This window comes from Perognathus longimembris, chromosome 10 (assembly GCF_023159225.1).
Source record: "Perognathus longimembris pacificus isolate PPM17 chromosome 10, ASM2315922v1, whole genome shotgun sequence".
Classification (NCBI taxonomy): Eukaryota; Metazoa; Chordata; class Mammalia; order Rodentia; family Heteromyidae; genus Perognathus; species Perognathus longimembris.
Genome location: NC_063170.1, coordinates 32,218,262 through 32,240,675, shown reverse-complemented (window position 1 = coordinate 32,240,675; position 22,414 = coordinate 32,218,262). Strand labels below are relative to the sequence as shown.

General features: G+C 41.4%; 1 protein-coding gene across 6 annotated transcripts in view; it reads left to right on the top strand.

The window, feature by feature from the left end:
- The first annotated feature begins 1,587 nt into the window (after window positions 1-1,587).
- Hnrnpc (heterogeneous nuclear ribonucleoprotein C) overlaps window positions 1,588-22,414 on the top strand; it is a 36,942-nt gene continuing 16,115 nt past the window's right edge. For 2 of the 6 annotated variants that reach the window (XM_048355749.1, XM_048355744.1), the window contains exons 1-3: window positions 1,588-1,740; window positions 8,142-8,357; window positions 8,642-8,667. The gene's annotated coding sequence lies outside the window, so the exon portion shown is untranslated. Of the gene's footprint in view, window positions 1,741-8,141; window positions 8,358-8,641; window positions 8,668-8,700; window positions 9,375-22,414 lie in introns of those variants that run through there. The other 4 variants (XM_048355745.1, XM_048355746.1, XM_048355748.1 and 1 more) reach the window with 4 other exon arrangements.

The following is a 22,414-nucleotide window of genomic DNA, read 5'->3' as shown; positions in this document are numbered from 1 at the left end:
CCATCCTCAGATCTCAGCCTCCTGAGTAGCTAGGATTACAGGCATGAGTCACTGGTGCCTGGCTTTATCAATCTAGAACATATATTTGAAAAAGCACCACATACAAAGAAAGTTTTAAACACCACATAAAATTTATCAGAAAAGAACCACTGACACCAGGTTATCCCCACCCCATCCTTCTCCCCTTTTTTTCTTGTTATCAAATTAGTACATATAAAAACATAATAGTATGGAAAGGATTATCCATGAAATAGGTAAGTTTTGTTGTGAATTTCTCTGGAGTTGAGACTATACAAAACTATACATTAAACTACCTTCACATACACATCTTTTAAAAAATGTATACAGTCATTGAACTATGGAACTTGAGGGTATGGATGGTATGGAAGGGTGGGGGAGAACTTGGAATGACATTGATCAAGATGCATTGTACTCACAATCTGACTTGTGGAATTGAAACCTCTGCATAACTACTTAAAAATGTACACAAACAAACTGGGCATGGTTTTGCATGCTTATAATCCCAACCTTTGGGAAGGTGGAAGAATCATCAATTCCAGGATGGTGGAACATAATCCCTTGTCTCAAAAAAATGTATACAAATAAAATTACATTATCTAGTGCTCTTCACACCTTAGCCATTTAATATCTTTTCACTAGCACATAAAAAACCTCCCTTTTCTGAGTAAAGCTGGCCCATCTCATGGTATACATAAATAAAATCAGAGAGGGACTGCTTGATAGGCTGTAACTGAAGGAAGAAGGTTAAGGAGGCCAGTCAGGATAAAGGGGAATTAAAGGGCCAGATTGGAGGAGCAGCTCAATTTCCCATCTAGATGAGTGAGATAATGAGTCCAGATGGCCGCGGTAGCATCCCAGGCCAGCCTTTACTTTACTTTGAAAGCAAGCGGGAAGTTGGCTGGTTTGGATGGCCACGTGCTCTCCGCGGAACGGCCTGGCAGGCTGAGGACGGGCGTCGTCTTGTGGGCGGCTAGAAGAACCTGGAAATGAAAAGGAACTTGAGGTTGGAACAACGGCAGGTTTTCAATACATTAACGTGGTCCAGTGACCACGGCTCCCGGTCCTCTCGAAGAACTGGGGTTCTTTCACACGGAGCGGTAAGCCTTCCTTTGGTGCTCCCACCCTCCCCGCAACGCCTGCGGGCGCAGCAAACCCGGAGTGCCTCGGCACAGTTACAACCTTCACCCCCGCCCGCCCCCACGCCGCGGAAACTCGGAGATGTAGGCGGAGGATCTTAAGCAGAGATAGGACCTAGCAACCGCCAGTCAGATTCTCAGATACCCGGATGTGAAGCAGAGCGCGTTACAAAGGCGAGTTTCCACCCACCGCTTCAACTGGCACGGCGGCCAATAACCATTTCTCACGCACAGAGTGACATGAAATGTAACCAGTTACAAACCAGTTCCTGTCACGCATGTGGAAATTCTCCTGCTTAGTTCAACCCACCTATAATGACGATTGGATAGTATTGTGAAGAGCGTTAGACCTGTCCAATTAGAAGTGGGAGCGAGAAAAGGGCCAGCCAATAAGGACGGTTCTCAGGAGTGGGGCGGGCGCTAGGGCTTCGCCTCGGCGGCAGAGGAGACTCGGGAGCCATTTTGTGAAGAGACGAAGAGTGGACGGTTGTTCCTTCGTTGTCGACCTCGAGCAGCAGTCAACTTCTCACAGAACCTGGGAGTAGGAGATTCGAGTAGAATCTCTTTTCCCTCCCGCCTTCGGGTAAGTAGAGGGCGGACTCACGGGAGGGCTGGCTTCCCGGGTTCTGGTTGAGGCCGCGAGCGGGTGTGGGGAGAAAGCGAGGGAGCCTTCCTCCCGGTAGAGTAACCGGGCCCGCCTGTATCCGCTTGACTTGGGTGGCTGCGTTTGAGGCGGGAGGGTTTCACAGGCCTCTGCGTTTCCGTGCGTCTAACCTGGAGTCCTCTAGGCCCCGGTCGGCCGGAAAGAATCCCCCCCCCCCCCCAGTGTTTAACGGCTGCTTTCTTCTCGTTTTCTCCAACCATCAGGGCGCCGGGAGGTAACACGAAAGTGAAGAACGATATATTTTTTTAATGAATTGAAGTTGATAGGTTACTGATCTCTTTATTCGGTTGTCTTAATCCGGCGTGGATCGGGGAGGGTTACCTAGTAGGTACCTTAGTCGAGCTGCTAAAGCTTGTCACGTGGCTTAATATTTTAACAATGGGTCTTATATTTTCTTGATTTTGTTTTTATTAATCGTGTCTGTGAGCAAATGACGGATCCTGGGAGTACTTATTTTCAGTTCTCTATGTAAAAGGAAATACTGTAGTGTAATTACGGCTGACTTTTTACCTGCAGGTTACAAATCACTTGAAATACTTAAGTCTAGTGGAACTTTGCCTGAGGTAGGTATTAACCATATTTCACGGACAGAAAATTGAGGCATAAACGTTGGTTCCCAAGACTAAATCGGTAACAACTAAAATTACCACTCCCTAGGGTAGGTAGGGTGAGTAGTTTTACCTAGTTATTTCCGGTAGTTGTTAACTAAAAATGTTTAAATCTTTGCGAGAGCCTGTTTATGGAAATCATGAGGTAACAGGAAATGCTAAGCTGGACATAGGAAAAATATTTAATCACAAAACTTCAACGTTACAATTTAATATGGCAGTACTTAAAATTTGACATTGGTCCTGTCCATCTAAACATTTTTATTTATTTTTTGGCTAGTTCTGGGCCTTGAACTCAGGGCCTGAGCACTGTCCCTGGCTTCCTTTTGCTCAAGGCTAGCACTCTGCCACTTGAGCCACAGCGCCACTTCTGGCCGTTTTCTGTATATGTGGTGCTGGGGAATTGAGCCCAGGGCCTCATGTATATGAGGCAAGCTTTCTTGCCACTAGGCCATATCCCCAGCCCCCATCTAAACATTTTTAAACTACATTTTAAACAAGTATTATGCTCTCTTTTTTGAAACCATATTAGAAGTTTTGCAACGTTAAAATTGCTGTTGGGGTGTAGCACAGTAGCAGAACCTCTGCTTTGCATGGAGGTGTCCACTCTGGGTTCAGTTTCTTGTACCAAGATGAGTAAAAATTGGAAAAATTACATAGGTTTTTAGTGTCATATCTGTTTGAGAGGTCAACTGCTCAGGTATCAAAGTAGTGGATGTATTTACAAAACTACAGTGAAACACGGTTTATAATGTGTAAAACTTAGTCTTTAGGAAACATCATTAAGCCAGAGATGCTAACTAGCCTTGTTTAAAGATGTGCTGGGGATCAAACCCAGAGCATCATACCCAGTAGACAATTGGATGTAATCAATGAGTTACATCCCCAGGCCTTGTCTGTGCCTCTTAGGGAAGTGCTCCACAGTTGAGTCATATCCCTAGCCATCTTGGCAGTGCTGGAGATCAGGAACCCCTGCGTGGTAGGCAAGGTTTTTAGCTCTGAAAGGTTTATAAACAAGTTGTATGTGGGCTTAGAGCTACTTGTTTTTTTCTGAATAGCCAGAAATGAGGTAGTGGGAAGTAACTAAGCTAATTAGTTTCTGCATAAGTTCCAGAAATTAATGCAGATCATAGTTACCTTGAAGTGTTAGAAATACAGGTAACTGGGGTTCAGGACTGTACTGATATAATATTTACCAGGAATTAAGTTACAGAATAATTCTAGATATTATTTAGTTTTGACTAGAGGTAGGTTTAAGACTGATTAAATTGCAGGTCTTTGGTCTTTTATCATCTCTGGCAATCAAACCATTCTTGGAAACACTTGATTTTTGCTATTCCTTCTCTAGAGATTTTAAACACACCTTGTTTATAATTAGATCTCCAGAGGGATTGACATAGCATGTGGCCTTGTTTTGGATGGATTGTCTGTTAGAAACAAGCCAGGACTAAATTCCCAAACGGCTAGTTCTAATGTTAGATTAATTAAGCCCTGAATGACAGGTTTAACTAAGGAGCTCTTAACAGTGGAACTGATCTTGACCTAAGAGGTGGAACTGGATTTTAATCCCCCTTGCTCTATCCGTCTAACACACATCAGCATTTGTTTTGCAACCACAAAATGAGGCCTAAGCAGCCTAAATCGAAATGTCAAGCTGTTGTGAGAAGGCTGAAAAGCGTAGAAAGTTTTGTTAAAAATGCTTTTTTTTAAGCCAGGCCCTGGTGGATCACGCCAGGTGTGGATCCTAGCTGCTCAGGAGGCTGAGATCTGAGGATTTTGGTTTAAAGCCAGCTGGGCAGCAAAGTCCCTATCTTCAATTAACACCAAAAAGCCAGAAGTGGGAGCTGTGGGGCTTAAGTGGTAGAGTACCAGCCTTGATTACAAAAGCTCAGGTACAGCATCCAGACCTTGATTTCAGTCCCCAGGACCAGCAAAAATAAAAGCTGTTTTCTAGGTTAGTACTGTCAGTCCTATCCTAAAGTCTCATCTGGGTGGGGGGGGGGGCGCGGATTTCTGTTTATACTTCTGAATGAGAAAAGGTTTTGTGCATATTAGAGAAGTAACTTGGCATGTCGCTGCAGATACTTAAAAATAGTGAAAATTTGGGATTTATGAAAGGAAAATAAATTGCCTTAAGTTTTAGCTTTTCTTGGTACTCAGGTTACTGTATTTTGGGGTTTATGTGAATTATGCAAATGTTTGAAGCTTTGGTACTCAGTGCCTAAGGAATGCAGTCTTAAAGCCAGAGAAGATTGGGGGGGGGGGGGGTAATTTGATTCTCAGCTTGTAGGATAGGGCTTCCTTGTCAAAATCTTTTTTTTTTTGGCCAGTCCTAGGCGGTGAACTCAGGGCCTGAGCACTGTCCCTGGCTTCTTTTTTGCTCAAGGCTAGCACTCTGCCACTTGAGCCACAGTGCCCCTTCTGGCCATTTTCTGTATATGTGGTGCTGAGGAATCGAACCCAGGGCCTCATGTATACAAGGCAAGCACTCTTGCCACTAGGCCATATTCCCAGCCCCCCTTGTCAAAATCTTGACTGTGGTTGGTTCTAATCTTGAGAATTAGTTTCTAATTGGGTAATTCTAGTGTGGGCTTTACAATATGCATTTCATAGTTGGGCCTGGAGGTATATCCAGCAATGGCTAAGCAAGAGGATCTTAAATTCAATCAAGGCTAGCCTGGGCCACCGATGATAAAAATCTCAAAAGAATTTGCTTTTTCAGTGCCAGGTGTAGCTGCGTATTTTGTTGGTTGGAATTACTTATTTTAAAAGTGCCTTTTGGAAGAAGCAGTCCAAATTTCATGGGTGTTTGAACTCAGAACCTTGTGCTTGCTAGGCTGGCGCTACATCTATAACCCTGCTTTTTGCTGGCTATTTGGGAGGCAGTCTTTCTCTGAGGGTTTGTCCTGAAACCTCAGGATCCCAGCCTCCAGACTAGCTTAAACTTGAACCACCGATACCCAGCTTGAGGAGGGGTACTCTATTTTTTTTGCCAGTCCTGGGGCTTGAACTCCGGACCTGAGGCACTGTCCCTGGCTTTGGGTTTTGTTTTTTTTCTTCTCAAGGCTATAACTCTACCACTTGAGCCACAGCGCCACTTCCACTTCTGGCTTCTTCTGTGGTGCTGAGGAATCCAAACCCAGCGTTTCTGTTCTTGGGCTAAGCCACAATCCCAGCCCCACAGATACTCTTTTTAAAAGGCAATTCCTTTTTGTTAGCTTAAGTTAGTTTACAGTGTATTCCAATCTTATCCCTAACTGTCACTTTCCAAAGAGGTAATGGTAATTGGAAAGCATTACAATTGGCTTAGTAATTTGGATGTTTTTTAAAAATAAACTCCTAATGTCAGAATATTATGCTAATCACCTTGAAGTTTGTATACTTTCTACAACTTGGTATATCTTCAGCGCCTCCCCTGCATTGTCTGTCTTTGGGGCTTGAACATCCAGGCCTAAGCACTGTGTCTGAGCTTTTGTGCCCAAGGCTATAATGCTCTACCAGCCTTCAGCTGGTAGAAGACCTCAGCCTTCTTAGTTAGGATTACAGGTGTGAGCCACTGGCCCCACCATTTTAAACTTGAGAGATTATTGTACTAACTGCCCAGGTTGGCCTTGAATTCATAATTTTTTTTTTTTTTTTTTGCCAGTCCTGGGCCTTGGACTCAAGGCTAGCACTCTGCCACTTGAGCCACAGCGCCACTTCTGGCCATTTTCTATATAGGTGGTGCTGGGGAATTGAACCCAGGGCTTCATGTATAGGAGGCAAGCACTCTTGCCACTAGGCCATATCCCCAGCCCGAATTCATAAATCTTGACTGGAGTAGTAGAGAGATTATAGGCATGTGCTACGCCTGGCTTCATTCACATTGCTTTTAAAAGAATGTTGTTTCATATTACTGATTTTTAAGCCTTGTGGTTCATATATAAAGGATTTATGGACAAATCATAGATTTGGAAATTTTGGGTACCACTTTCAGACTGACCCCAAATTGTTAAACCCAGCCAGGCACTGGTACCTCACACCTGTAATCCTAGCTACTCAGCTGTGATCTGAGGCGGGGCTGGGAATATGGCCTAGTGGTAGAGTGCTTGCCTAGCATGCATGAAGCCCTGGGTTTGGTTTTTTAGTACCACATAAACAGAAAAGGCTGGAAGTGGCACTGTGTGTGGCTCAAGTGGCAGAGTGCTAGCCTTGAGCAAAAAGAAGCCAGGGATAGTAGTGTTCAGGCCCTGCCCCAGGACTGGCGAAAAAACAAAGCCAGCCTAGGCAGGGAAGTCTCTAATTAACCACCAGAAAACAGGAAGTGGAGCTTTTACTAGCCTTGAGCAAAAAAACTCATAGGGCTAGGAAATGTGGCTTAGTAGTAGAGTGCTTGCCTAGCATGCATGAAGCCCTGGTTTAGATTCCTCAGTATCACATAAACATAAAGCTGGAATGGTGCTATGGCTCAAGTGGTAGAGTGCTAGCTATCATTGAGCAAAAGAAGCTCAGGGACAGTGCCCAGGCCCAGAGTTCAAGCTCTATATGACAATCATAATTCCAAAATAAGTTGAAATAACATTCAAATGTGCATTTTCAACAGTTCTACACATAAACTATTTTTTACACTTGTATACTTTTATGCATAATATATAAAAATAAAACTTGGCTTTAAAATTTTGTTTTGCTATTTGTGAATATGACCTCATGGCTGAATATACAAGGGTGAACACAACCATGCTTATATATACACAGTGAGCTAGACTAACAGCAGTTCTAGCTGATGAAACAACCAGTTTTTTGTCACATATTTTAGTATTAATACATCAGCTCCTTCATACTTTGGAATTAGCCAAATATACTAGATATGAAGATAAGCCACAGAAGCATTCCATAAGGATCACAGTTTTAACCTGTTACATTAAATATTCAGACTATAATCTTTCTTTCCATATGTATGATTTTTTTTTATTCTGTCAGTGGATAAAATGGCTCCTTAATTTTGTTTTGTTTTTGTTTTTTGCCAGTCCTGGACTCAGGGCCTGAGCATTATCCCTGGCTTCTTTTTGCTCAAGGCCACTTGAGCCACAGTGCCACTTCTGGCCTTTTCTATATATGTGGTGCTGAGGAATCAAACCCAGGGCATCATGTATTTGAGGCAAGTACTTTTGCCACTAGGCCATATTCCCAGCCCCCAAATGGCTCCTTATTTAAAGCATCTTTCTCCCTAACCATAAAGTTGCATGAAATTTTGTGGTTTGATCACCCATGATGGATTTTGCAAACAGATGAGTCATTTGAGTAGTGAATGATAGACCATACATCATCTGTTAAACAGGAAACAGTACATGGGCTTAAACTTTAAAAAACATTAATCTTCTTACCTCTTATCTCAATATTATCCCATTTCTTTTTTTTTTGAATTGGTTTTCCCCTCCCAAACTGCTGACTACCCACATTCACCAAGATAACCATTCAAATTATATATACTCTTGGAGCCCCTAAAGAATATAGGTACATGAATTTAATTTTAACTATCTATTGATGCTGAAGAGTTAAAAAAAAAAGTCACTGGTAGAAGTAATGATTCTATAAAAGCTCTCCCCATCCCAGTGAAATGTTATGCTTTACCAAAATGTGTTAGATGCAACAGACAGATGTTTCTGTCTTGGGGGTTTAGGGCACAACATTTCTGAGGAACTCTGACTCAATCTGTCCCTTCTCCTTTCACAGGGCAGCAAGGCGAACCCCATCCCTACTCACTGGAGCTCAGCTTTGATTTTTTTTAACCTCCCTTCCCCACCTTTCCAGAACACACACATTCCCATTCTAAAACTGATTTTATAACTACATTTTAAACATAATGATGCAACTTGGTGTGCACTACAGCAAATTTACAGGTGTTTTTTTTTTAATTGTTTGAAGAAAAACGGGACCTGGATTTAAGATGTAATTTTTAAAGTTTCTATTTCTATTTTTTCTGCAGCAGTTGGGTTAGAGGAGGAGGAGCCTTTTAGCCTCTCATAAACTGACCTCTCTATTTCCTCGTGTATTTTTAAGATTTAATTGATGATGTGGAAAGGGCTTTGCTTGTCTGCTATTGAGAACATTACCCTGGCGGTTTTTGTGGAAACTGCTTTAGGGAAGAGAAAAGAATTGAACTTTACTGACTTGACATTTTTGCACCTCCAGTTTTTCTAATCTGGGCTATTTTTATTTTTGTTTTTTTACAGTGAGATTTTTTTGATCTTCAGCTACAGTAAGTTATTCCAATTTTTTTTTTACATTTTTCCTGACTTTCCGCTGATTTCCTTTTTATTGTTGTTACTAGTTATTACTTATTTACTATTATACTTATGATGGTGATGATGATGATGATGATGATGATGATTTTTAACCGGATTAAAATCGAGTTTTTCTGAATGTTCATAAGAATTTCTTCAGCCTCCTGATTGACTTTGGAGTTTTGCATCTTGGGAGAGAAAGTGAAGGCATTAGTATTTTTAAGTGGATTGATCACATAAACCTTTTCTCTCCCAACCCCACCCTTGCCCTCAACCCCTTCCCTACACTGGAAGTAATTTTACTGGCTGTTAAGTCTGTGATCTTATTTTTCCTTACCTTTAACTTAACTGTTTTAGAGCATCTCTGGACGTCTGTATTTTTCATTTTTTATTTTTGTTTTTTTATTTTTAATCTTTCATTTGTTAAATTTTTAAACTTGTGCTGCAATAAAATGTGTGTGGTACTACTTAACACCTAAAGAAGGTGATGGCGTTTTCCCAGAAAGCCATCTTCCTCCTGTTTCCCTTGAAATCCCATCCTGCTTTTCCTGTACACTACCCTTCACAAACCACAAGCCGCAGCAACATGGATGCCCAGCCTGGGAGCAGCATCAGCCAGGATGACCTGGAGCCAGGGGGGCCTTCGGAACAGATGCACACCCTTCCTGGGTGATGGTAAGAGGTGTGAGGTCCACTTGGTTTCATTGCACAGACAAGTAAACACACTTTAGTCAACATTGTTTAGGAGGCTTTGGAAATGTTTGAGTTAAGCTTTTGTGTGTGTGTGTGTGTGTGTTTCTCAACAGTTTTTTTCCTTTGGCCTGTCTTGAGCTGTGTCCTTGAGCTTCTTTTGCTCAAGGTGAGCACTCTACCACTTTAGCCACAGTGTCACTTCTGGCTTTTTTGAGTAGTTTCATTGGGGATGAGAAGAGTGTCTTACAGTTTCCTGCCCTGGCTGGCTTCATTCAAACTGCAATCCTCGTATCTCAGCCTCCTGGGTAGTTAGGATTACAGGAGTGAGCAACCATTGTTTGGCTTCTACAGTTACTTGTAAGCTAATGGAATGAGTTTCTAATGAATCTAGGTTGATTTAATTTTTATTTAGATGAAAGTTAACTTGAAGTTTATTATGATTTGGCAACAAAGCACTCAAGTTTTTACACTTTTGTAGAGTTTAGAACTTTTTTTACAGTTTTGGATTATATTTATCTTAATATAAATCTTAATCAGAAGAGATTATTAAAATCTGTCACTAAAATTCCATCTCAATGAATGGTTAAGAACTTGAGAAAAGGGTTGGTAGGTATGGTTTTTAATCTCAGAAGGCACATCTGTTTAATTTCTGTATCCATTCCAATGGTTGTTGGGTTTCAAGTTACCCAGTGTGTTGCCAAGTGATGGATCCTAAATATTGCAAGAGTAATGCAGATGTTGAGATGTAGATACCTGTGGTTAAGAATTTTAGCTAGCAGGGCAGGAGGCTCAGATCTGAGGATCACGGTTCAAAGCCAGCCCAGGCAGGAAAGTGGGTGAGTCCTGCTATCCAAAAGTGCAATTACCAGAAAACCAGAAGTGGCTCTGTGGCTCAGTGGTAGAACACTAACCTTGAGCTAAAAAGCTGAGGGACAAGGGCTGAGAGTGCTAGGCCTAATGGTAGAGTGTTTGCCTTGCATACATGAACCCCTGGGTTTGATTGCTCAGTACCACATACACAGAAAAAGCTGAAAGTGCCACTGTGGCTCAAGTTGTAGAGTGCTAGCCTTGAGCAAAAGAAGCTTAGGGACAGGTCCTGAGTTTAAGCCCCAGGACTGGCAAAAAACAAATACCTGAGGGATAGTGCCCAGGCCCCCCAAATTTTTTTTGCTAACTATTATTTTACTATTAATTGTGTATGAGTGTGCCACTCCTGGGGCTTTAACTCAGTACTTGGGTTCTACCCCTGAGCTTTTGTGCACAGGGCTTAGTGCTCCATCCCTTCAGGCTTTTTGATGGTTTTAGTGGAGATAAGAGTCTCATATTTTACTGCTATGGCTAGTTTGGAACCCAGATCCCTCAGATCTCAGCCTTTTAAGTAGCTGTGATTACAGAAGTGAGGGTACTGGTGTCTAGCCCATAGTATAATGCTTTAACCATTTTAGAATTCAGTACAGTTTACCTAAAATTATTTTCTGAGGCTTGGTTTGGTCTAGCACCCTTGATTAAACTCCCCCCCCCCAAAAAAAAAATAAGCTCCACCATTTGAGGTACACCTCCATTACTGGCTTTTGGCTTTTCTGTCTATGCTGGTTTTTGAACTGTGGTCCTCAAATCTTAGCCTCCTGAGTAGCAAGGATTATAGGCATGCCCTACTGGCAGGTAGCTGTTTTTTCTTTTTTTTGGTCAGGCTCAGTTATGGGGCTTGAACCAATGGCCTGGGTGCTGTCACTGAGCCTCTTTGTTCAAGACTAGCACTTTACCATTTGATCATCCACAGTGCCACCTTTGGCTTTTTCTGTGTAGTTTATTGGAGATGAGAATGTCAAATTTCTGCCTGGGCTGCCTTTGAACCACAATCCTCAGATCCTCCTGAGTATCAAGGATTACAGGCATGAGCTACCAGCACCTGATGCTATTTTTCCTAATTGCATTTTTTTTGGAGGGGAGTTGTGCAAGTCTTGAGGCTTGAATTCTGCCTGGGCACTGTCCCAGAGCTGTTTTGCTCAAGGCTAGTACTCTCCCACTTGGCCACAGATTCCCTTTTTTTTTTGGTGGTTAGTGGAAATAAAGAGCCTAAAAGACTTTTCTGCCTGGGCTGGCTTTCTTAGATCTCGGCCCTTCCTGGGCAGCTAGAATTATGGCTGTAAGCCAGCAACATCCAGTTAAATTTTATGAAGCATTTTTGATTTTTGAGAGTAAGATTGAAATTAATCCAAATGTAACAATTTTTGTAAGTTTGAAATAATGCATAATAAGAAATGACCATATACAAAATTTAACTTTCTTCAACCTCAAATGGAATTGATTAAATGGTGATTCCTCTCAAGCCTAGTAATAAAATATCTGCCATCCTGAATGTGTATAAATTATCTGACCTCTTAGGGGGCTGCTACTAGGTATTGAAATCAGGCCTATAGATTTCAGATGTTTTGCTCAAGATGGCTTCCTACTACATGAAATGCCTTTACTTCGTCTTTTTCTGGTTAATTGGTAATGAGAGTCTTGATCTAAATGCCAGATTGATTTCCAATCATAATCCTTATATATATCAGCCTCCTGAATAGGAGGATTTCAGGTGTGAGCCACCAGTGCCTGGCTTTATCTGACCTCTTAATGAAGAGCATGTTCTATTATAATATGAAAAATCTATTCAGAAGTGTATTTCTGGAGATAGAATGTAGGTAGGTAAGCTGCATGACCCATTATTCTGTGTGTGTGCGTTTCCTGTGGCATGAAGTCAGAGTCTGTGCACTGTCCCTGACCTTTCATGTTCAGTCTGGCTTTTTGATTGTTAGAGGTAAAAGTGAGGGACTTTGCTGCCTGGGCTGTCTTTTTTTTTTTTTTTTTCTCCTTTATTGTCAAAGTGAAGTACAGAGGGGTTACAGTTTCATATGTAAGGCAGTGAGTATATTACTTGTTCAACTTGTTAACTTCCCTCATTTTTTCCCTGCCTCCCCCTCCCTCTTTCCCTCTCCCCCCAGTTGGTTTACACCAAATGGTTTTGTAAGTTTTGCTTTTGGAATCATTTGTCTTATCCTTTTCCGGGTTGTCTTCTAACTTCCCATCAATCTCCTAAGCAGCTAGGATTACAGATGTGAGCATCTGTCATTCAACAAGACGATTTTTGTTTTATTTTATTTTTTAAAATATTTATTGTCAGAGTGATGTACAGAGGGGTTACAGTTTCATACCTAAGGCTTTTTTTTTTTTTTTTTTTTGCCAGTCCTGGGGCTTGAACTCAGGGCCTGAGCATTCTCCCTGGCTTCTTTTTGCTGAAGGGTAGCACTCTGCCTCTTGAGCCACAGCGCCACTTCTGGCTGTTTTCTATACATGTGGTGCTGAGGAATCAAACCCTGGGCTTCATGTATACGAGGCAAGCACTCTTGCCACTAGGCCATATTCCCAGCCCAACAAGACGATTTTTATTATATGAGGAAAAAACAGTTTGAGCCTTGTGCTATTGCCCAGAGCCTAAAATTTAAAGTTCCCTTACTCCCATCCTGGGGCTTGAACTCAAGAGTCTGGGCCCTGTCGCTGAGCTTTTGCTCAAGGCTAGCATTCTAGCACTTGAGCTTCATCTCCACATGTCTTTTTTGATAGTTAATTGGATATGAGTCTCGGGGACTTCAGTTTGCCAGCTAACTTGTAACTGAGATTGTCAGATCTCAACCTCCTGCATAGCTAGGAGCATAGGTATGGGCTGCTAGTGCTTGGCTGGATATTCTTTTTTGAGGCTGATGTAACAGACACAAACATTTAATGATGGTACAGTTAACTGTGATTGTTGAGTATTGAGAAATGTGTGACTGTTGGGACTTCAGTGAGTGAGGGCATTAAGTTCCAATGTAACGTATTTAGTGAACAGTCTATTCTAGAGATCCCTCTATTGTATAATTACAATAAAATCACAATGTACTTAGAAGTTTCAGTTTGCAGTGTTGGGTGAATATATAGATACTCTAAAAATGTCCATTTCTTGTATATTAGGAATTGCATTGGAGGAAATTTTGTTTCCTAACCTGTTTGTTTCTTTTTTTTTTTTTTGTGAGTGTGTTTTTGTGTGTATGCTGGTGCTGGGGTACTAGGTAGGCTTTCCTGCTGTGCATGGCTTTGAACTATAATCCTCTGGTCTCAGACTCCTGAGCAGGTAGATAGGTCTGCAAGCATGAGCCACGGGCACTAGTCTTTTGTTGTTTTTTTTTTGTTTGTTTTGTTAAGTCATTAAGATCCAAGCAAGAAAAAAATTGCAGAAGAGAAAATGACATTCAATCTGTGTGCTAGTAGCTTTGTTTGGCCTGTAATCCTACGAAGGCTGAGATTTGAGGATCCAAGTTCAAAGCCAGCTGGGCAGTAAAGACAGACCCTGCTTGAGACCCTTAAGCTCCAAAAAGCTGTGGCTCAAGTGGTAGAGGTCAAGCCTTGAGCACAAAAGTGCAAGGACAGAGCCCAGGCCATGGATTCAAGCCCTAGGAATGGCACCCAAACAAAGTTGTGAAGTTAAGCATAGTAATAGACACATCTGTAATTACAGTACTGTAACACCTGTAATCTTTTTGTTTTTTTAGTCAGATGTGGGGCTTGAACTCAGGGCCAGGGGCACAGTCCTTGAGAGTCTGCCAGGACTTTCCTGCCCTGGCTGGCTTTCACCCACAGTTTTCAGAATGCACTCTCCTGAGTAGGATTATAGGCATGAGCCACCAGTGCTCTGCTAGACCACTTTCACATTGCATGTGATCTTTAACATCTTTGAACATAGCTCACTGTCCAATATAGTGCTCATTTAAGATATTTTTTTGTTGAGGATGGTGGTATATAGACAGTTGGATCACGTTTATGGCCAGCTTTAGGTATATAATGAGAACCTATCTCTGAATCTAAACAAAAATACAAACGTTGGATTTGTACATTGAAATAGCGTTTGTTTTTTTTAAGTCAAATGTATAGCAGCTTTTTTTTGGCTAGTCCTGGGGCTTGGACTCAGGGCCTGAGCACTGTCCCTGGCTTCTTTTTGCTCAAGGCTAGCACACTGCCGCTTGAGCCATAGTGCCACTTCTGGCCATTTTCTGTGTATGTGGTGCTGGGGACTTGAACCCCCCAGGGCTAGCACTCTTGCCACTAGGCCATATTCCCAGCCCCCTCATTTATTGTTAAGTACTTGTATTTTCTTCATTTATCCTTATCACTTTGTTTGCTTCAGATTAGTTCTTAAAAGTGAAAGTACTGAGTCAAAGAAGATGCATAGTTTTAAGATAGTCGTTTTGCCCTGTGGAAATTCAAAAGTTTAACCTAGTGGACCTCATGAGAAGCCCATTTCTTTTTGATGCTTTCATATAGGAAATGCTGTAATTATTTTTGTTTGCAAAGCATACTGATTTCATAAATGTTTATTTTTCTTTCGTTTTTTAGCCAGTCCTGGGTCTTGAACTCAGGGCCTGAGCACTGTCCCTGGCTTTATGCTCAAGGCTAGCACTCTACCACTTGAGTCACAGCGCCACTTCTGGCCTTTTCTATATATGTGGTGCTGAGGAATCGAACCCAGGGCTTCATGTATGCTAGGCAAGCACTCTACCGCTAAGCCACATTCCCAGCTCTTACTGAGAAATTTTAAAGCAAATTCTTTAAATTTCAAAGAACCTTTTTCAAAGAATTTGCAAGAACTTTACCATTAGACCATATTCCCAGCCCTGGCTTCTTTTTTTGCTCAAGGATAGCACTCTAGCTTTCAAACCACAGCTCCACTTTCCTATATATGTGGTGTTAGGAATGGAACCCAGGACTTCATGTATTCAAGGCAAGCACTCTACCACTAGGTTATATTCCTAGCCCCATCATAAGTGTTTCTTCTTTTTTTTTTTTGGCAGTCCTGGGGCTTGAACTCAGGCCATGAGCACTGTCCCTGGTTTCTTTTTGCTCAAGGCTAGCACTCTACCAGTTGAGCCACCGCACCACGTCTGGGTTTTTCTGTATATGAGGTGTAGGGGAATTGAACCTAGGGCTTCGTGCAGTTAGGCAAGCACTCCCACTAGGCCACATTCCCAACCCCATTTCTATTATACTATTTGAGAGCTTTTTTTTCTCTGCCTTTTGAGGTCTAAGATCAAGGCTAGTGTTATACCACTTGAGCCACTTCTGGTTTTCTAGTGGTTAATTGGAAGTTAGAGTCTCACGGAATTTCCTGCCCAGGCTTGCTTTGAGCTGCAGTCCTCTGATATCAGCCTCCTGGGTAGCTAGGATTATGGGCATTACCAACCATCATCCAGCTGTTTTTGTCTTTAGTATTACCGTTTTCTGAACTTATTTTAAATAAAGATTGGCCATGGTAATATGGCCTGAATTGATTTTTTTTTTTTTTGCAGTAGGTGTCATGTAAAATTACTGTTCTTCCTCAAACCTCAGTAGAAAATGCCCGGCAAAGCTTGAGATTAACATTACTAATAACTTGTTAAAAAAAAATTGAAATACGGGACTGGGAATATGTCCTACTGGTAAAGTGCTTACCTTTCCTACATGAAGCCCTGGGTTTGATTCCTCAGCACAACATACATAGGAAAAGCCAGAAGTGGCACTGTGACTCAAGTGGTAGAATGCTAGCCTTGAGCAAAAGGAAGCCAGGGACCATGCTCAGACCCTGAGTTCAAGCCCTGGGACTAGCAAAAAAAAGAAAGAAAGAAAGAAATACAGTCCAGGTGGCTGGTGACTCAAACCTGTAATCCTAACTGCTCAGGAGGCTAAGATCTGAGGATTGCAGTTTGAAGTCAACCCAGGCAGGAAAAAAGTCCATGAAACTCCAATTAATTTCCAATTAACTGACAAAGAGAAGCTGTGGCTCAAGTGGTAGAGTGCTAACCTTGAGCAAAAAAAAAAAAAAAAAAAGCCCAGGGACAGCATCCAGATCCTGAGTTCAAGCCTCAGTACACATGCGTACATGCGTGCATGCGCGCACACAGACTCACTAAAAAAAAATATATATATATAAGCTGGGCACCAGTGGCTTACACCTGTAATCCTAACTTGGGGATTCAGTTCAAAGCCAGCCTAGGCAGAAAAGTCTGAAAGACAATAAACTACACAGAAAAAGCCAGAAGTATAACTATGGCTCAAAGTGGTACCCTTGAGCACAAAGAGGCTTAGGGACAGCCCTCAGGCCCTGAGTTCAAGTCCCAGGACTGGCAGAAAAAACAAAAGCCCCCAAACACAGTTGATGGGAATTAATGGTTTGCATGAGAAATCAATATGGAAGATGATGAGGACTGTCTTGTAATTCAAATTGTAATTTGAGTTTTGTAATTTGAGAGTAATGTAGGAAATGTAAATGAATCCAAGAAAAAAGAAAGAGATTAAGGCTTTTACCTAGATGTGAATTGTGAATGTGTGTTTAAAGTACCCGTTAGGAGACATGGAGCACACTTGGATTATTACCTTCTGAGGAATATTAATGGATTAAGTTGTACTTTTCATAAGGCACAGTATGTGGAACAAAGGTTCAGTTGGGCCCAGTCCTGGTGGGTGGCTCATCTTTTTAATCCTAGCTAGTTAGGAGATCATGGTTCAAGACGAACCCTAGTGGGAAAAATCTGTAAGACTTAATTCTGACCAGCAAAAAGCTGAAAATGGAGTTGTATCCCATATAGTAGAGCACCAGCTTTGAGCAAAAAGGCCAGGCTTTATGAGACCCTGAATTCAAGACCTAGTACTGGCATGAGAAAAAAAGGTTGGAGGCATTTCTCAAGTCTCTTACAGACTTAAGAACCTGAATTCAAAATCTAGGTCATAGGAAGCAACTTGGATTAATAACAGATGATCTTAAAGGTTGAATGTAAGACATTCAGAGCTGGATTAAATACTAAAGTTGTCTTCAGTTTGATTTTCATATTTTGGCGGCAGTTTAGTCAGTATAATCATGGTTGGGTTATAAACAGAGGGAACATTATTAACATCTTGAAGAGATTGGGGAAGAATAATTCATCTAATTTTTCCACAGTGAGATTCTGAAGAATATTTAGAGGCCATCAGTTTGAATTTGACAATTACATACTACAGATTTTGACATGAGGGGCTGGGGATATAGCCTAGTGGCAAGAGCGCTTGCCTCGTATACATGAAGCCCTGCGTTCAATTCCCCAGCACCACATATACAGAAAATGGCCAGAAGTGGCGCTGTGGCTCAAGTGGCAGAGTGCTAACCTTGTGCAAAAAACAAGCCAGGGACAGTGCTCAGGCCCTGAGTCCAAGGCCCAGGACTGGCAAAAAAAAAAAAGATTTTGACAGGAAACTTTAGTATAAATGCTTAGTAAGGAAAATTTAAATGAAAATTCTGAAGGGAATTACTAATAGTAATGCTTAAATACCTATCAATATTTTAGGTTGTTTCTTTTGTCATGTTTTACAGCTGAGGGTGTACATTTATGTATGTATATTACCAGTATAGAATCCTTATAGTTTATTACAAGGATTGCTCTAAACTTTGTCTTTCACCTTTCATATCCTCCTTTTCTACCCATTCCTTTAAGATCAAATTATTGCCAAGGCAATTGCTCTACCACTGAGCTATACTTCTAGTTCTATTGCTTAACATATATTTTAATAGCTACAATTATAGTTTAATGGTAGGGTGTATAGGGTGTGTTTGTGTGAGATATTGGGATTGTTTTTTTTTTTCCCTCACCCTTCCTCCATTTATTAAAAGAATATTCAACTGACATTGGAACCTGTACTAGCTAGTGGAAGTGCCAGGTTCATCTACCCTACCAGATAATTTAGCAGAAAAGAAAAGGTTATTCTGTGTTCTTTGGAAAGTATATGACCTGGTATGTATCATTTTTGCATTGGCCAGCTTAGGGTTTTTTGAATGGGTAATTTACCATGTTTGTAGAGAATAACATACCTGTTCAGCCTGCAGGGGCATCCCCCGTGAATTTAAGGTTTGGGATATATTGAGGAGCCTCATTACATCTCTCTTTTTTTTTCATTACATCTCTTGACAAGACTCAAAAGGTAAATTGGGCTCCAATAATACATGCAAGTAATATACAGTAGCATTGTCTCTTATTTGCTTAACTTCATAAGTTGATTCAAGTCAAGAATATTGCATAGGGGCTGGGATGTGGCTTAGTGGTAGAGGGCTTGCCTAGCATGCATGAAGTCCTGGGTTCAAATCCTCAGTACCATGTAAACAAAAAGCCGAAAGTGGGGCTGTGGCTCAAATGGTAGAGTGCTAACCTTGAGCAAAAGAAGCTCAGGGACAGTGCCTAGGCCCTGAGTTCAAGCCTCAGGACGGACAAACCAGCTGTATACATAGGTGGTATGTGTTACACAATTCTTTCATAGGACTCTTTGACCTGGTGTCAGGAGCTTGCTTGCACATGCTGGTTCTGGGGCTTGAACTCAGGGTCTGTGTACTATTCTTTAGCCTTTTTACCCAAGGCTAGTACTCTACTACTTGAATCACAACTCTTCCGTAGTTAATTGGAGTCAGGAGTCTCACAGACTTTCCTGGCTTTGAATTGCACAGTCTTTACATCTCAGCTTTCTGTGTAGCTAGGATTACAGGTGTGATTCACCATGCCAGGCACGTTGTCTTTTAAGTTTGATAATTACCCCCTTTTTTTTTTTAGTAATCTACATTTCCATTGTAAAGTAAATGTTTTCCAGTTAATAATTTATTCCACATCTAAAGAAACTTTATGATAAATTGATCTCTCAATTACTAAAAATGATGTAATGTTTACAAATTTAAAAAATGAGTGGTGTTGTGGCTCAAAATGGTAGAGCAATAGCCTTGAGCTGAAGAGCTCAGGGACAGCGCCTAGGCCCAGAGTTCAAGACCCATGACCGACAAAACAAACAAAAATAACCCAACAAATTAAAAAAATGTTCTTTGAGTGCTGGCAGGAGTTAGAGGCTTTTACCGGTGTCTTTTAATAACCCGTGGGCCTGTGTAATCGTAGCTGCTGAGAAGGATGGTGGTTATAAATCAATTTGGTCTGTGAGTCTTGGGGTGGGGGGGGGGTGTCGGTTGTGTGGCTTGACCTGGGCCTGGGCGCTGTCCCTTGAGCTCTTCTGCTAGCACCCTACCACTTGACTGGCCCACAGCACCACTTCCTATAAGATTCTTTAAACCAGCAAAAAATTGGAAGTAGAGCTGTGTCTCAAGTGTTAGAGTACCAAGCTTAAGCAAAACAGTTTGAGGACATAGCCTAGGCCCTGAGATCAAGCCCCAAACTAGTACACATCTTATATATTGCTATTATTTATAATTTTGTGATAATTGGAATTTAGACTCAGTCTGGTATGGTTTTTTTTTTTTTTTTTTTTTTGGCCAGTCCTGGGCCTTGGACTCAGGGCCTGAGCACTGTCCCTGGCTTCTTCCCGCTCAAGGCTAGCACTCTGCCACTTGTGCCACAGCGCCGCTTCTGGCCGTTTTCTGTATATGTGGTGCTGGGGAATCGAACCTAGGGCCTCGTGTATCCGAGGCAGGCACTCTTGCCACTAGGCTATATCCCCAGCCCCTCAGTCTGGTATGTTTGATACTCTGTTCTTGAGCCCTCCTGCATAATGTGAGTCATTAGGGCTCAGGTCCATTTTTATTTCAAAAATCATTTCTTTTGGAGTCTTTTTTGTATGCACTTAACAACACATTTCTTATGTTATTTCACATGAGACTTTTATCTAAATATAATGAACCTTCTATCATTGCTTTAAAAATGTCCCAGAAATAACTGGGATACCACTGTTTATGTAATTAATGGGGTTTGGCTTCTCGGTCCTCAGATCTCAGCCTCCTAAGTAAGATTGCAGGTGTAAGCCACTAGTGATTGTCAGGTGTAAAATGGGTGTAAACAAATGTAAAATCATTAGGAGGTTGACAGGTGCAAGGAGAGACTGAAAGAGCGGTAAATATGATGTACTTCACAGTTGGCATGAAATAATAAAAGCTATTAAGTTACTCAGAAAGAAAAGGAAGGATATGAATGTAATAGGGTAGAAAATACATTTACATATATTGCGGAAATAACCACAGTGGAACTTCTGCACAAAGGGGCAACCTGTAGGAGGCAGACTACAGGGAAAGGTGGTAGAGAATAGCATGGCATTTTATATGAGAAAGAGTGCCAAAAGACCTAGATATCGGGTTAAAATCTGTGGTGAGCTGTTAAACCATATGATAACTACAATAGAAATTTCATCTATAATATCCAAGAGTTGAGAAAACATTAAGAAGTTATGATTGAAAAATCACTTGAGAAGTTACCAACTCAGTGTTAACCATCTAGTGACACCAGATTCCAAATTGTCTGAAGAAAGGAAACTATTAGAAGCATATGGAGAAGCAGTTTTTATTTTTGCCACTCCTGGGGCTTGAACTCAAAGCCTAAGCACTATCCTTGGCTTTTTTTTTTTTTTTTGCCCAAGGCTAGCGCTACCACTGGAGCCCATAGCACCACTTCTGCCTTTTCCTGTTTATGTGGTACTCAGGCTTCATGTATATGAGGCAAGCACTCTACCACTAGGCCATATTCCCAGCCCCTAGAAGCAGTTAATTTTAATTGCATGTACAGGCTAGGAGGATTTTTGTTGTTTGTGTATTGGTCCTAGGGCTTGAACCTCAGGGCCTGGTTCTGTTTTTGAGCTTTTTTGCTGAAAGCTTAGCACCTCTACCACTTCAGCTGATTAGAGCAGCTGTTTGTTTGTTTGTTTGTTCTTTGGTGCTTGAATTCAGGGCCTGAGCACTTTCCCTGGCTTCTTTTTGCTCAAGACTAGCACTCTACCACTTGAGCCACAGCGCTACTTCCATCTTTTTTTCTATATATGTGGTGCTGAGGAATCTTAACTCAGGGCTTCATATATGAGGCGAGCACTTTACCACTACGCCGTATTCCCAGCCCTAGAATAGCTTTTTAAAGTGGTATAATAGAAGATTTTAACTGAGGGTTCTGAGTATCTTAATCTGGGACAAGTTATTTCTATTGTTATTTGCTACATGTAGTTAGACATCTGATAAGCTATTTTAATGCCATACTTGATCTCCCTTGACCAGTGTATAGTGCAATTTGTAGAAGAGAATTTGCTGAGCCTGGTGCCAGTGGGTACACCTGTAATTCTACTCGGGGCTGAAATAGGATTGTGATTCAATGCCAGCCTATAGATGGGGAGAGTCTATGAGATTCTTTTCTAATTAGTCACCAAAAGGCTGAAGTGGATCTGTAGCTCAAGTGGCAGAGTGCTCAGGGAGAGAGCCCAAACCCTGAGTTCAAGCTCCAGGATGCACCCAGGAAAATTTTTTTGCTGAAATGCCCAGAATTAAAAGAATGAGTTTCCAGACCCCTATAAAGGTGAGTGACCACTGTTAAATTGAGTTTTGGCAAGTGATAGAAACTGTCCATTAGAAACTAGAGTAATGTGAAGTTTTCCAAAATGAAGTTAAATTACCAATTTGAGGTTTGCTTTCCCCTTTCCCCCAGCCTGTTTATGTATGCTTCATTTATCTTTGAATAAGGCTTTTGTCTTTTACTCAGCTTTGTCCTCTACTGTTTGTACCATGGCTCTGCATTTCTGCTCCCTGGAACCATATCAAACTTTGACCCTCTCAGATTCCTGAGTAGCTAGAATTACAGATAGGAGTAACATTGCCCAGTTGGACACTTTAACATTCCTGGTTTTTATAGTCTTGTGAAGAGGAGTGAGTAACATGTGTTGTATCTGTATTTGCAGTACTTGGGACACTGAGATAAGAGGATAAGGGCAACCTGGGCTTCGCACTGAGACTGTCTCTCCAAAGGGGAGGCTAGATGTGATCTCAAAAGAAACTGATGAAATGGCAAGGCTGTAAACTAGTTTATGGATAAGTCATTTAATAATTCTCTAAAGAGATAGTGGTTATTGTAAGGAGTATTGGGTTTCTTGGGTATATGACAGCATGGATAGGGCACATGGGAATAGTTTTGAGGTCTTTTTTTCTCATGGAATAAACTGCTTTAGCAACTTCAGAGCTCCTTCAGTTTCTTGTTGCCACTCAATATAAACTAT